The sequence below is a fragment of the Ruditapes philippinarum genome, unplaced genomic scaffold, assembly GCF_026571515.1.
Source record: "Ruditapes philippinarum isolate M1 unplaced genomic scaffold, ASM2657151v2 ctg3193_1_1_1_1, whole genome shotgun sequence".
Taxonomy (NCBI): domain Eukaryota; kingdom Metazoa; phylum Mollusca; class Bivalvia; order Venerida; family Veneridae; genus Ruditapes; species Ruditapes philippinarum.
The window spans coordinates 15,976-30,718 of NW_026865779.1; the positions used below are offsets into that span (position 1 = coordinate 15,976).

The following is a 14,743-nucleotide window of genomic DNA, read 5'->3' on the forward strand; positions in this document are numbered from 1 at the left end:
AAGTGAATGGTATTTATAAATACCATTTATATGATATATAGGAAAAGTGAATGGTATTTATATAGGACAAGGGAATAAGTTATTTGAATACCAGTTATATGGTATATAGGACAATGGAATGGTATAAATGAATACCAGTTATAAGACAAGTGAATGGTCTATATAAATGCCAGTTATATGATATATAGGACACGGAAATGGTATATATGATTACCAGTTATATGTTACATACTGTAAGACAAAAGAATATTATATGTATATACCTGTTATACAATATTTAGAGAATGGAATTATTTATATTAATACCAGTTATATGATATAAAGGACAATGAAATGGTATAATTATGTCAAATATGCAAAGGAAATGGTATATACCAGTTATAAGATGTAAAGGAAAATGGAATGGTATAAATGAATACCAGTTATATGTTATATAAGACAAAGGAATGTTATATGTAAATATCTGTCATACAACATTTAGACAGTGGAATAATTTATATTAATACAAGTTATATGAATGGAATGGTATATATATTGATATGATATACTAGTATATAGGATTATATGCTATAGAGGAATGGTAAGTTTTATATATAAATACCTGTTAGATGTTATATAGGACAATGGAATGGTAATATTTCTTTTTCATTGAGGTGAGCACCGTTTACTTGTTATATTTTAGAGATTCCTTCTTAATTGATTGTTTTATATTGTAGAGATTGCAAAAAAAGTAATAAGAATTATTATTATGCAAAACGATTAATACAAGTTAATATTGTCAGTAAGTATATACTCAAAGTGTAAAGTTAAAGGGACTCCACTGAGGTTAATATATTCTTGATTTTTTTGACATGATAGGATGGGAGTTATGTTCTTGAGGTTTCATACTATTTGACGAGTATCTATTACTTTTGATGAAAGTCTATTTTAATAACTTGTGTGAGAGAAACTTCAGATTATTTGCTCACTTTATTTTTTCCCAAAATACTAGTAGTCATTTTAGCTCAACTATTCAGTTAATGCTATATAGTACTTACCCAAGTGTCGCATTGGTGTCAAACTTATGTTACTTTTATGTGTGCAAGTTGGTATCTGAAGAACTACTGAAGGCAAAAATGACATGCTTGTTCTCTTAAATTATTTAACATGACTAACACAAATCCCATGTCTCTGATATTTTTTTCTCGTTTAAATTTATGCACCTTTTTCGACTTATGAATTCTTGGTTTAGGTTCTACGTATAAAAGTGGATTCACAAACTATATGAGAAAAATAGGAAGTCACTGTCCGAGCACATAGATATTTGACAGAATTATTTCCCTTTTTGAAGTTAGAAAATTCTGCATTATCCATCACTGTGGATAGTCATGCACAATGTCCTGTCGATAGTGTTTAAATGTTTATAGCTAAAGTCCCTCTGAAAATTACACTTCATTAATATCGATTTTCAATTTTATTCTGAGTATATTTCTTTAGTATCATTTTTTCCCTTATTGAATATCCCGATTAATCTGTTTTGGATTTTATATTTTTATTCTTTATTGTTTGGCTTTTGGACCTCAGTGGAGCTTTTTAAGTGAACTCTTTGTGGTTTATGTTAGAATGATAAATTTAAACACAAGGCAAGTATAGATATGCCTTGCAGTAAATTTAGATGTACTTGTATATACTCTAACTACATAGACAGTATAACATAATTGTAAATTAAAACAAGTTATACACCATAGGTGAAAATATGATTTCATGATGCCTTCATACATATCCGCAATAGAAATGTACACTTAAGGTAAAAATATACATGGCTGTCAGGTGTTAGTGCTTATTGACTCTTCAACTGGCTTTATTGCCTCTCGTTTACACCTCGGGGATATATACTAGCTCTCAGGCTGCCCCTCCAGAAAAGGTAAACAAGTGTTCGGGGTCACTTCGAATAAACCCGTTTCCACCCCCCCTTTTTAAAAATATACCCGTTTCTAGCTCCCCTTTGGGGTTTTTATATAAAGTTCTTAGCTGCCCTGGGTTTGATATATGCCTTGCGGCTACCCCCACGGATAATACCCGCTTTTTGGGTGTCCCTTAAGGGAAAATTACCAGTGTCGGGTAACCCCAGGGGTAAAACCTGCTTTTGGCGTCCCTTAGGGGTATATTTCCTTTTTTCTCACCTTTAAAACAGGGGTATTTTACCTTTCTGTCGGGGAAAAAAACCCTTTGGGGGTTTTTTCCAGTTACAATCCCCCCTTTGAAAATTTTTTACCCCGTTTCACTCACCCCAAAGGGAAAATTAAACCCGCTTTTTGGGGTTTCCCCTTTGGGGTATATACCAGTTGTCGGCTACACCTCAGGGATATATACCAGTTCACAACTCCCCCTTAGAATATATACCTGTTCTCAGCTACAACACAGGGTAATATACCTGCTTTTGGCTGCCCCTTGGGGATATTATGTTCGTTCTTGAATACACCCTATGGGGATGTATTCCATTTCTCGGCATAAGTCAGTTCTCAGTTGCCCCTCAGGGATATATACAAGTCTCAGCTATACCTAAGGGATATATACCAGCTCTCGGATGCCAATATGCTCTTTCACACAGACAGCCATATTGTAAAAGTTTATATACTATAAGATATTTATGTTCATAGATAATTTCTGTAATGGTTCAATTAGAATTTTTAGTTAAACAATTTGTCACATTTTAGTACCAAGACATTATAACATTAAAGGCATACAAAAGTTATATTTCTGCTGATGTTAACATAATTATGATATGTTAGTTTACATGTATTGTAAAACATATGTTACATGAAATGAAATCAAAGTTATATACCAAGATTAAGAAATGCTATATGTAAACACATAATTATTACGCATGTCTGTTTGTTACATGAAATTCTGATTGAATGTATATAGTACATATGTAAACATATTAGTACATGTAAACAAATGTTTATGGGATAATTACAAGCTATTGCAATCCTTTTATGAAGATAAGCTTATATTATTTTATAACAAGTAATGTTATGTGACATACATACATTTTAAACAGTTATACCTGTTTGTTTTAAAGGCCCATTAAGACTGAAAAAAATGCAATCACTTTTATCTTTAAAAACTTTCATTTTTTTTTCAAAAAGTTTCTAATTGGCCATATATCTAAGCCATTTTTTTTTTTTGCATTTTGGCAACTAGTACAGTTATGATGAATAAGTTTGTATATGGATGTGCAATAACCATTTTGTTTACATTTTGCGACACTAATCATAATTATTTTCTTTTCATACTCATTTTTGTCAGGGGATAAGAATATCACATGTTGTAAATCTATAATTACAACATAACCAAACACACATTCGCCCTTTTCACAAAAATAAATATCTATACATTTCTTACTCGTATTGTGCCTTTAAACTTTAAATATATATGGAGTAAATTCATCTAGTATATAAAATACATATAATTACATGTAATTGTTTAATTACTAGGTATATGGATGTTTTTGTTTATTTTATGTTTAGGTATGTTATGTCTTATTAACATATGCATCAAACATGTTTGTTTGTGATTTGGAATATAGATTATATCATTCAAGTACATCTGTATACCTTTATGCACATGTATATGATAACAAATTGTCCATATTTATACTTAAGTTAAGTTAAGATAAGTTTAATGTGGAATATGTCAATGGTACATACTTATATATTTTACATGAACAATTAACTTGAAATGTACATTGAAAAGTATCTAGACAAGTAGAAATAATTCTGTTTGTATAAATATAAACTTGTCCGAGAGCACTTATTAATTTGAAATTCTATTCTCTTTATTTATAAGAACTTTGTTTGTTTATTAGAATAAGTTGGTTTTAATGAAGAATGAAGTAAATAAATGATAAAAACTGTTTAATTTGTCATAAGCAAGATGATGAAAACTAGCCAATTAAAACAGTTCTATTCGGTATAACATGTATATTAATTATAACTTTGTTAAAGTGTGTCTTGATTTGTAATTCTATTAATTGATAATTGATAAAGTTATGGAAAACTATATGGGATTTAAATTATAGCAATATACACTTCCTTTCAGCCTTTGATTGACTAAAGATTATTTTTTGTATCACATCCAACAATAAATATAGGTATTTTTTAACTTGTAGACTTTTAAATTTCCTCACTGTGTTTAGAATGAATAGAAACAACAAAAAATAACAACATACTGTTCTATTAGTGCAAATATAGTATGAATGTAAATTGTTTTTGATTAATTGAAAATAGCTTAATATGTTTTTTTAATGGTGGCATGCATATCAGGTTAGAGAAATGTTAACAATATATAACTATTAGATCTTGTCACATAAACTTTAAAGAGCACTGGGTTATGTTATTAATGTAATACAATGTTCTTTTAAATTAGTAAAATGTATTTGTTTGCTTGTTTTGATAGCATGTGTGTGTGACTGTTCGTAATAAAAAATGTACAGAACTCATTTGTGCAATTATTTGTTTTTCCCTCTCCTACAGAACTAAATAAGGGCATATAACTTCTTAAAATTTTACTTTCTGATTTTTTATCTTCAAACATGGTTTTTTGATTTTTCATGACCAGTAGATGACCCCTATTAATTTTGGGGTCAAAGGTCAAGGTTACATTGACCTTTAAGGTAAAACATTTTCTAATCAATAACTTAAAAACTTTTAGGCTTAGAAACTTCGAACGTGGTATGATAATTGTTCATGACCAGAAGATGAGCCCTATTAATTTTTGGGTCAAGGTCACTTTGACCTTTTAGGTAAAAATTGTTTCTGATAAATAACTAAAGAACTTTTAGGCATAGGAACTTCAAACTTAGTATGATGATTGTTCATGACCAGTAGATGACCCAAATTTTTTTGGGATCAAAGGTCAAGGTCACATTGACCTTGTAGGTAAAAAACGGTTTCCGATCAATAACTTAGACCTTTTGCCAAGGCACTTCAAACTTGGTATTGATGATTGTTCATGACCAGTATATGATTCCGATTGATTTTGCAGTCAAGTGGTCAAGGTCACATTGATATTATAGGTAAAATCGTTTTCTGATCAATAACTAAAGAACCAATCAGGCATAGGAACTTCAAACTAGATGATGATTGATGACCAGTGGATGACCCCTGTTGATTTTGGCGTCAAGGGGTCAAAGGTCAAGGTCATATTTAAATTGAAGGTAAAAACGGTTTCTGATTAATAACTAAAAAACGCTTATGCCTAGAAACTGATGATTGCTCATAACTAGTTGATGACCCTTATTGATTTTTGGTCAATTGTAGGTCAAAACTTTCCTGATCAGTAACCTGACAAACTCATTGGCTGTTAGCCCTCAAACTTTCATAGGTGCATTGTACTTTGCTAGTAGATGACTCCTATTGATTTTTGGGTCAAGGGGCCAAGGTCATATTGACTTTGTAGGTAAAAATTGTGTCCGATCAATAACTTGACGAGCCATAGGCTGTTGACCCTCAAACTTTGTAGGTGCATTGGTCTTGGCAAGTAGATGACCGCTACTGATTTTGTGGTCATTGCTATAATGTCATAGTCATATTGTCCTTGTAGCTAAAAACGATTTCTGATCAATAACTTGACAAACCATGGGCCTTTGGTCCTTCAAACTTCGTCTATGGATTGTTCTTGGCGAATATATGACCCCTTTTTACTTTGGAGTCAAAGGTCAAGGTCACCTTATCCTGGTATGTCAAGACGGTTTCCTATTAATAACTGGACAACCGATTGACTCTTGACCTTCAAATTTCAGATGCATTGCTTTATAGATCCACAATGGTATTTTGGGGTCAAGGGGACAGAGGTCAAGATCACATTGACCTTATAGGTAAACACGTTTTACTGATCAATATTTCAACAACTCATTGGTGAATTTGTAACTCCCGAAGACAGCGAAAAACATCATTCCTTTTTTATGTGACCTGAATTGTGTTCGGTGCGCCAAAGTAAAGCATTTTTTTTATTCTATAAGTCGCTTATAATGGGCAAAACTGTATCTAGAGTTACCATGAAGCACAGCAGAACATCCATGTATTCTCATAGAGACTCGTCTGTGAACCTTCAGTCGGAAATAGGTAGGCTTATTGATGAGTCATTGACCGAGAATACCAGCAACATTATATAACACAGTTTTTTTTATGGCAGGCAGATCATTGCAGTTGCCACTAAACGTGAAACAAATAACATAATATATAACTATAGTCTTAATTCATGTCTTTGCAACGATGTGCTTGTGTGCTTGTAAGTTAATAATTAGCTACATATCCTCTATATGTTAAATCACTAAAATTAATGACATGGTTGCTAATTAGAAAACTTATAAGTATTGGTGAAACGTTTGAATGAAGGCTCAAGACAACAGTTGCCACTAAATGTGAAACAAACAACATAATATATATTGAAAACGAAAGTTGGATATTGCCAATATTGGGGAATTATATTAATGCATTTCTTTGCAACGATATGCGTGTTAGACAATAATAAGCTACATACCCTCTATATGTTAAATCACTTAAATCAATCATATGAAACATTGCTAATTTTGAGTCTTATAGGAGTCGATTGCCTTTGACAGTTGAGGCATCAAAATTGCAGCTGCCTTTCATCCCTGCATGATCGTAAGAGGCGACCAATTGGGTTCGCATGACCAGAGTATCTGCATCTCTTAGCTCCAACAGGTGAGGTTGTTTTGATCCCGGGTTTTTCTTTAAGTTTGTAACTCCCGAAGTAAGCACAAATCATATTTTCAGTTTGGCGCCATATGACCTAAGTTGTGTCGTTGTGCTGTAAGGCCAAACAAAAACAGCAACAAAATATGTTAGCACAAAGTTCAGCTCAATTTCTGATTCTATAAGTCACTTATAATAGGCAAGACAGTATCGAGAGTTACCATGAAACACAGCAGAACATCCATGCATTCTCATAGAGACTCGTCTGTGAACCTTCAGTCGGAAATAGATAGGCTTATTGATGAGTCATTGACCGAAAATACCAGCAACATTATATAACACAGCAATTTCTTTCTTCTCAAAGTTTTTTTATGGCAGGCTGATCATTGTTGTTGCCACTAAATGTGAAACAAATAACAGAATATATAATTATAGCCTTAATTTATGCCTTTGCAACGAAATGCTTGTAAGACAATCATTAGCTGCATATCCGCTATTAATATATGTAAAATCACAAAATCAATGACATGAAACCTTGCTAATTAGAAAACTTATAAGTAAAGGTGAAACGTTTGAATGAAGACTCAAGACGAGCCCGGGGTTCTAAGAATACACGTCATTCTAAAACAGACAACTTTTTGAAAATAAATTTCAGCTTTACAAAGTGTTTGTCTCTCTCAGTACAAGAACATGTTATTTGAAGCTGCTTTTTCGCATGCAAACATTACAGTTCTTAGAAAAAGCTAAATGTCACCAGCTAGGCTAATTCCTAACAAAACAAGAGATTTTCATGCGTACTAGCAAATACTTTTGTGTCCTTTTCTCGATATCAGAATAAAATATATAAGATACCATTGCATTTATCTAACTAGTATTATTTACATAGACCAGACCTTCGGAAGTTTTCCATAAAATAACATGTGATAACAGCATCATATAACATAACAGCAGGTAAATTAACAGTTACTTAAAAAGTATGGTGCAAATGAAAACGGTTCCAGTATTTATCGCTCAACGGAAAAAGAATGCGGTGTTTAAATTCAGTGTTGTACGGTGCTCCAATATTCGAGTCAATAGGCCTTTTTTCAACATAAATATTCCCTAAAATTTACAATACAAACACACAATTTTGTATGGAACTTGAATTTATGACTAACCATAATGTATACACAAGCTCGTAGGGTCATAAAACAAATACATTGTTGTTTTAGCACATGTACGAGTCATGTTGAGGTAGACACGATCTTTTGTAAACACTATTTCTTCGAAGTATGTAATTTTTGTGAATTGACTTTGTGTTGTGCTAGATTAACGATAAATTGTTTCAAAAATTCGATGGAGTACTTAAACAATTGAAAAAATTTTGCAATGTCCAGCAGTAAGATATTTTGTAAGCTATTACCTGCAATTTGGTTATCCCGCCATTAATATTTTGTCCAGAAATATACGATGTCTCGGTCAGAAGTATGATATTTTGACGTTGCGCCGAAAAGTTGTGGTAAACGCCCTATCCCCGTGAATTAGATGATAAAAAAATGAAAAAAATGATATATACCTGCTATTATTTTCTCATAATAAAGAAAAGGCACAATATTGCCTCAAATAATCATTCGCAAAGAGTCTCTTAACCCTTTTTTCTAAAGAAAGTGTAGGGAAATATTTAGTGTTGTGAAATCTTTCGATAATTTAGTAGTGTTCGTTTACAATACGCATGCGCTGTAAAATTGGAGTAAATCAATATGGCGGAAAATAGCCCCGGATAATATTTTCTCAAAATTTGAAGAAATTGCGGTAAGTATCTTGAAACGTTTGTGACTAATAAGTAAATTATTTTTTACTTAAATGAAATGTTAACATAACAAGTCAAAAACAATTAACTAGCTTAGGTAAATTACCAATGTTTTATCAATTGAAAACGAAAGTTGGATTTTGGGGAATTTCCGCGTGAGGCTAATAATCTTAAATATCAACACACATTAATTAGACTTTTATTAAGCTCTTCCTTAAATGAATTTATAATATTGATTAATAATTGCAACAGCTAGTCCTATTGTATGGGGTATGATTATTAAAATGTGTGTGTACCCACACGTGCTTGGTTCCCTGTTCCGCTCTTTGTCAATGTATGTGAAACGGAAGCCGGAGAATACTTCCGGTGGGAATTACCTTCTAAAAATATCGTCTACATGTAGGATATTTCTTTAAATACAGGCTCATAGGACTAAGTTCGACTCGTGGAGGATAAAACCATTTAAAAGTATGTAAAATCCAGTTGTTTGCTAGCTTAAGGTCTTCAGCGTACCCGTTTATATATATGACATGACGTGAACGCTGAAGATAACCCCGTAGGGAAAGTCCACCAATAATCGTGCCAGGAATCTGACACACTCGTATTTATTTATCGAACATGCCACGAAGTAAAGTGAAGCATACCTTGATAAAACGATATATAATCTGTTGATAGGCCAAGGATGGACTAATAAAAATCTTATAAGGAACATAAACTACCTATTAGTTTCCGACAGGTAAAAATTTCGGCACTTGGCCGCCATATTGCCAAAATGTTTGACCACGTGATTACGAGATTGACCTTTATGAACCCATGTGCCTCCAATATTTTTATAGATTACTTTTTTTTAAGATGTTGAAAAAGGTTATTTACTGACTGTTATATTCAATAAAATCATATTTAAATACTTAAAAATTTATGAAAATAAATGAAAACATTATCTTGAATAAAAATATCGAAATCATGTCAACAAAATGTTCTAAATATAGTACACAACTCTATTAAAATCTGTTCCCGCGAATGACGTCATACGAGGTCTCGCGTGGCACTTGAATGTCATGGCCGACTGAAGTCGGCGAAAATTGATGTTTTACAGTTAAATAGGCAATTTTAATGACGGTATTAATATTTTATTACTTGAATTGGTATAGAACGATATTCAAATAATTGTTTTACCGTAAAATGCACAAGAATTGATCGGGTCAAGTGTATTTGCAAGTGAAAAACAAGAATAAATCAACTTATGTTATTCTGGTTAGGTTTCGTAACGGGTCTAATCCAAAACTTTAATGCCGCATCTGATGAAAAACAAAAATGTTAAAAAGCGGCTTTTAAAGTTTTGGAAGCCAGAACTAGTTGTTTGCATGTGTGTTCGACCCGTTTGATCTCTTTGTTGATGTATTTCAAGCGTAAATACCAGCTTACAATGTACGTCATGACGGTCTCATCTTTCGGACCTGGGTGATTTCTTACTTTCGGGCTTTATAACATTAACTAGCGGTTAATTGGGGATCTGTAAATAGTAAATTGTAATAGAAAAATATATTGTGCATTGATTCCATGCAAAAATCCGACGATATTACCGCCCGGTGAAAAATTTTAACACAGATAACCGGCGTACCCATAATTTTCGTACCTGAATGTTGCATACCTTGTCAATAATAATATAACAGTGAAATTTTTTTTTTTTTTTTTTTTTTAATATATTGATATTTTATTGTATAAATAACAAGGTCAAACACATTTTAGGTCAAATCAATGCAACTAGCACCTGTGTGTGTACCGAAAACGAAAGTAGAAAATGGCAAATTATCTCCCCTTTGTTTTTACATTTTATTGAAAAATATAAGCAAATAATAATAAGAAAATAAAGGGGAAATATACCCCTCTTAATAAACACATATCAAATCAAATCAAACTTTATTGAGTTATAGACCACCGGCCCATACACATATAAAGATTTATAATACAAAATATACATCTGTGGATGCTACATATCAGACATGGTAAAGACATAATAGAAATATATAGAACAAAATGTCAACAATTATCGTAGAAATAGAATTAGTACTAATTATCTAAACATAGATATATGAATAATCATGTTCTTTAAGCGCTACATTTATCAAAGAAAAGTATAATTACTAATTATAAATGCGATAAATGTGGTGAGTCGTTGGAACAAATCTTCGGGTCTCTCTGTAGGATCATATCGGATAGAATCAAAGTCAATAAAATGGCCACCAGTAATTTGGAAACCATAGTGGAGGCGGATTGTTTGCCAAATATCACCAACGGAGGTAGAGTTTTTAACAATAGTGTTTCTGGATATTACTGGACAAAAATTTGCTATCTGTCCTAACATCAACTCAAGAATGTTGACCTTTTGCTCACAGGTTTTCCTGTCAGCTTCGGCTACATCCTCACCGTCATTCACAAAGCCTCTGTGAGGTGCAGTTTTGGTCTTTTTCTGCCATTTAAGCCCAGCCACGAGAAAGGGAGCAAAGTTCTTGTCTAAAGAAAGGCTGTAGATTAAGTTTTGTCTCCAGTTTTCAAATGAGTTTACAGTTTCATGTTTGGTAGGCGCCATTGTTTTGGCGCGCGGGTAGAATTTGCCATTGTCAATGTTTTTGTTTAATACACTTGCGTTCACGGTAATAATTCTATTACGAGATGATGTACACAGGTCTTTATCAAGAGTGGGACGTAAATTCGCTGCCACCACGCCAGTAAAATGGATATAGATCAACACACAAGAGTATAATCAAATACGTGATTTAATATGAACAAATAGCGTAGAACAGAGAAAGGGAGAGAAATACATCATTTAGTCCGAAACAGGCAAAGTTCCGAATGTATGTAAATACACAGTCTGGCGTAAACATAGACAAAAATTGATCACGTTCTCTAAGCGCTATATATAGAAAAGTTGCTAATTTCTTAATTGTATCAATATCTAGAGTTGACATCAGATTATAATTTTTTATATATGAAGGATATTTCCAGAAATAATCACTGATGTAGGTATGTCACATATAATAACAACTTGGTTCAAATATTAGGCCAGCAGGGCATTTTTTGTCAAAATTGTAAAGGGGCCTGGACCGTTTATTTTGTGATAAAAAGAACGATATTAGAAAAAAACGAAAAAAACAATATATAACCAGGTATGACATAATACCGGATATGTCTCACATCCGCAGATATGACTTTTAATACCGGATATGACAGTGACCAGAGATCTGCCAAGAATTTGAAAGTACTGGGCCCTGGGCCCACTTGGTCTGAAAATGATGGGCCATTTTTACCAAAGTATGGGCCTTGGGAAAATAAGTAAACATTGACCAAAATAACTGTTAAAAAGTTTGTAGATACATGTAATTGAATTTCCCTGGTAATAAAACTTAAATCATATTTTATGACAAGTGGTTCACTTATAATTCAGTACTTTACCAATAATTAAAAATTATGCCTACATGGTAACTTTCTAACTAATATTAATTGCAGGCAAAAATGAAAATATTTTTTTAATGGCTGCTCAAAAATTTGATATGCAAATTTATTCACATAATTGCTGGTTCTTACTTGTAATGTCTTATATTGTGCATTATCCATTTAATTGTTCCTACTTTGCACAAAATGTCCCTTACCAATGTATATTGACGAATTTTATTGCCCCTTGTATGCCTCTGTGTAGACAGCATACATCAAAGACATTTGCCGACAGACCTTTTGATCATGAAAAAAGTCATGCACAATGTTTCTCTGATTGGTTAATCACCCTGTCAAACATTCTGATGACGAAATATACATCTTTTTTTTACACTTCATCAGCCAAAACTTGCGTGAACTTGAGTGACCTTAGGGTTGATCAAGTTGAACACCTGTCAGATTATACTGTAACTTACAGCATTTCTTAAAATAGCAACACTTTTTTTTCAGTTACCGATAATCATTTTAAATATTAAGTAGTTGTATAATTTGTTTGTTTGTTTTATTGGATTAAATTTACGGTAGTAGAAATGAGTATCTGTGTGGGAAAGGGATTATGAGAAGAAATGCGGTAAGTAGATAACATGGACAAAAGCTATAGGGGAATGGATAAACTAAAGAATATGCGTAATTACAGGAGCATGGGTAACATGTTGCTGTTGGTACCAGTTTTGACTGGATGACTTAATAACCCAGCAGACAGTTTTGTTATGCCCCCGCCATGTAATGGCTGGGGCATATAGTGTTACCCTGTTCCGTCCTTCCGTCATTCCGTCCTTCCGTCATTCCGTCCTTCCGTCATTCTGTCATTCCGTCATCATCAGTTTCCGTTCATTATCTTAGTAACGGTTGCACACATTCAACTCAAATTTGACATATGGATATGTCGTGAGAAAATACAGGTCAAGTTCGAATTTGGTCATGGTTCGATGATTTTTGGCAGAGTTATGCCCCTTTTACTTTAAAATAATATGAAATTTTCAGTTTCCGTTCATTATCTCGCCAATGGTACAACACATTCAACTCAAACTTGACATATGGATATGTCATGAGAAAATACAGGTCAAGTTCGAATTTGGTCATGGTTCGATGATTTTTGGCAGAGTTATGCCCCTTTTACTTTGAAAATAATATGAAATTTTCAGTTTCCGTTCATTATCTCCCCAACAGTACAACACATTCAACTCAAATTTGACATATGGATATATCGTGAGAAAATACAGGTCAAGTTCGAATTTGGTCATGGTTCAATGATTTTTGTCAGAGTTATGCCCCTTTCACTTTGAAAATAATATGAAATTTCAGTTTCCGGTCATTATCTCCCCAATGGTACAACACTTTTAACTCAAACTTGACATATGGATACGTCACAGGAATGCGCAGGTCAAGTTCAAAGTTGGTCATGGTTCAATGATTTTTGGCAGAGTTATGCCCCTTTCACTTTGAAAATAATATGAAATTTTCAGTTTCTGTTTATTATCTCCCCAACGGTACAACACATTCAACTCAAATTTGACATATGGATATATTTTTGAAATGCCCAGGCCAAGTTGGAATTTGGTCATGGTTCAATGATTTTTGGCAGAGTAATGCCCCTTTTACTTTGAAAATAATATGAAATTTACAGTTTCTGTTCATTATCTACCCAACTACTCAAAATTGACATATGGATATGTCAAAGGAATGGGGAGGTCAAGTTTGAATTTGGTCATGGTTCGATGACTTTTTTGCAGAGTTATGTCCCTTTCACTTTGAAAATAATATAGATACATCTTAGGAATAAGCAGTTTAAGTTTGAATTTGGTCGTGGTTCAATGATTTTGGACAAACTTATCTTTCTTGAATGTTGGAAAAATTTTGAACTTTCAGTTTCAGCACTGAAATGAATGTAGCCATTATTTTGGCTACAAATATGAAATATGCTATTTTCAAAAGGTTTAGACAGAATAATTTCAGTGCCTTGAACATTGTATGAAAATGGTTTGTGTTAACATTGAAAAGTTTTAAGGGCTTTGAACTTAAAATGAAAAAAATAATTTGTGCAAACAAATTTGGAACTAAATATTATAACATCTGAAATTTTGGCTGCATGCGGGGGCATCCGTGGCATGATGACACATTTCTAGTTTTCTTATAAGTCTGGCACAGATTTTAGATGCGCCCATGGCCCTTTGCTGCCGATTTTCCTGCGCCATTCTCATTTTTTTAGCGCCAATGGCGCAAAATCGCGTCCTCGGCAGATCTCTGCAGTGACTTATATTTTAAATAAAGTGGTATCAAGAAAAACAATCAGAAACTTTATAAAATATATGTCATATTTGGTATCTTAAATCCTTTCTTTAGAATATGCAACGTATATAAGTTCCGCCAAGGATATGACATTTAGAACATGCAACGTATATAACTTGTTACTTTTTCATTTACGGGCATAATTTAATGATTTTTTGCATGTATTATTATTTTAACTTTTTAAATTATGTGACAAAAAAAATACCAAAAAATAAATAAAAAAATTAAAGAAACAAGTTTGAAAACAACAAATCATATAAATTTGGTATCTTCAATCCGCCACGGATATGACTTTTATACAAAGCGTGCAATATATGTAACTTACAGTACTGGACACGCGAAACCCGCAAAAGTCGCGTTATGCCGTGAGTGTAGTCTATGTCGTGACGGGACATTATGCGGTACAACATTGCCGCTTGCAAGTTCGACAAATTTCATGACGGTTCACGAAAAATCGCCGCGATGTATCGCA

The 14,743-nt window shown here is 32.9% G+C and overlaps 1 protein-coding gene across 3 annotated transcripts in view; it reads left to right on the forward strand.

Moving 5' to 3' along the window:
* Positions 1-7,975: 7,975 nt before the first annotated feature.
* Positions 7,976-14,743, forward strand: part of LOC132730295 (uncharacterized) — a 39,650-nt gene continuing 32,882 nt past the window's right edge. Inside the window, exons 1-2 of one of the 3 annotated variants that reach the window (XM_060716187.1) lie at positions 8,015-8,492; positions 8,913-8,958. The gene's annotated coding sequence lies outside the window, so the exon portion shown is untranslated. Of the gene's footprint in view, positions 8,493-8,912; positions 8,959-14,743 lie in introns of all 3 variants that reach the window. The other 2 variants (XM_060716188.1, XM_060716186.1) reach the window with 2 other exon arrangements.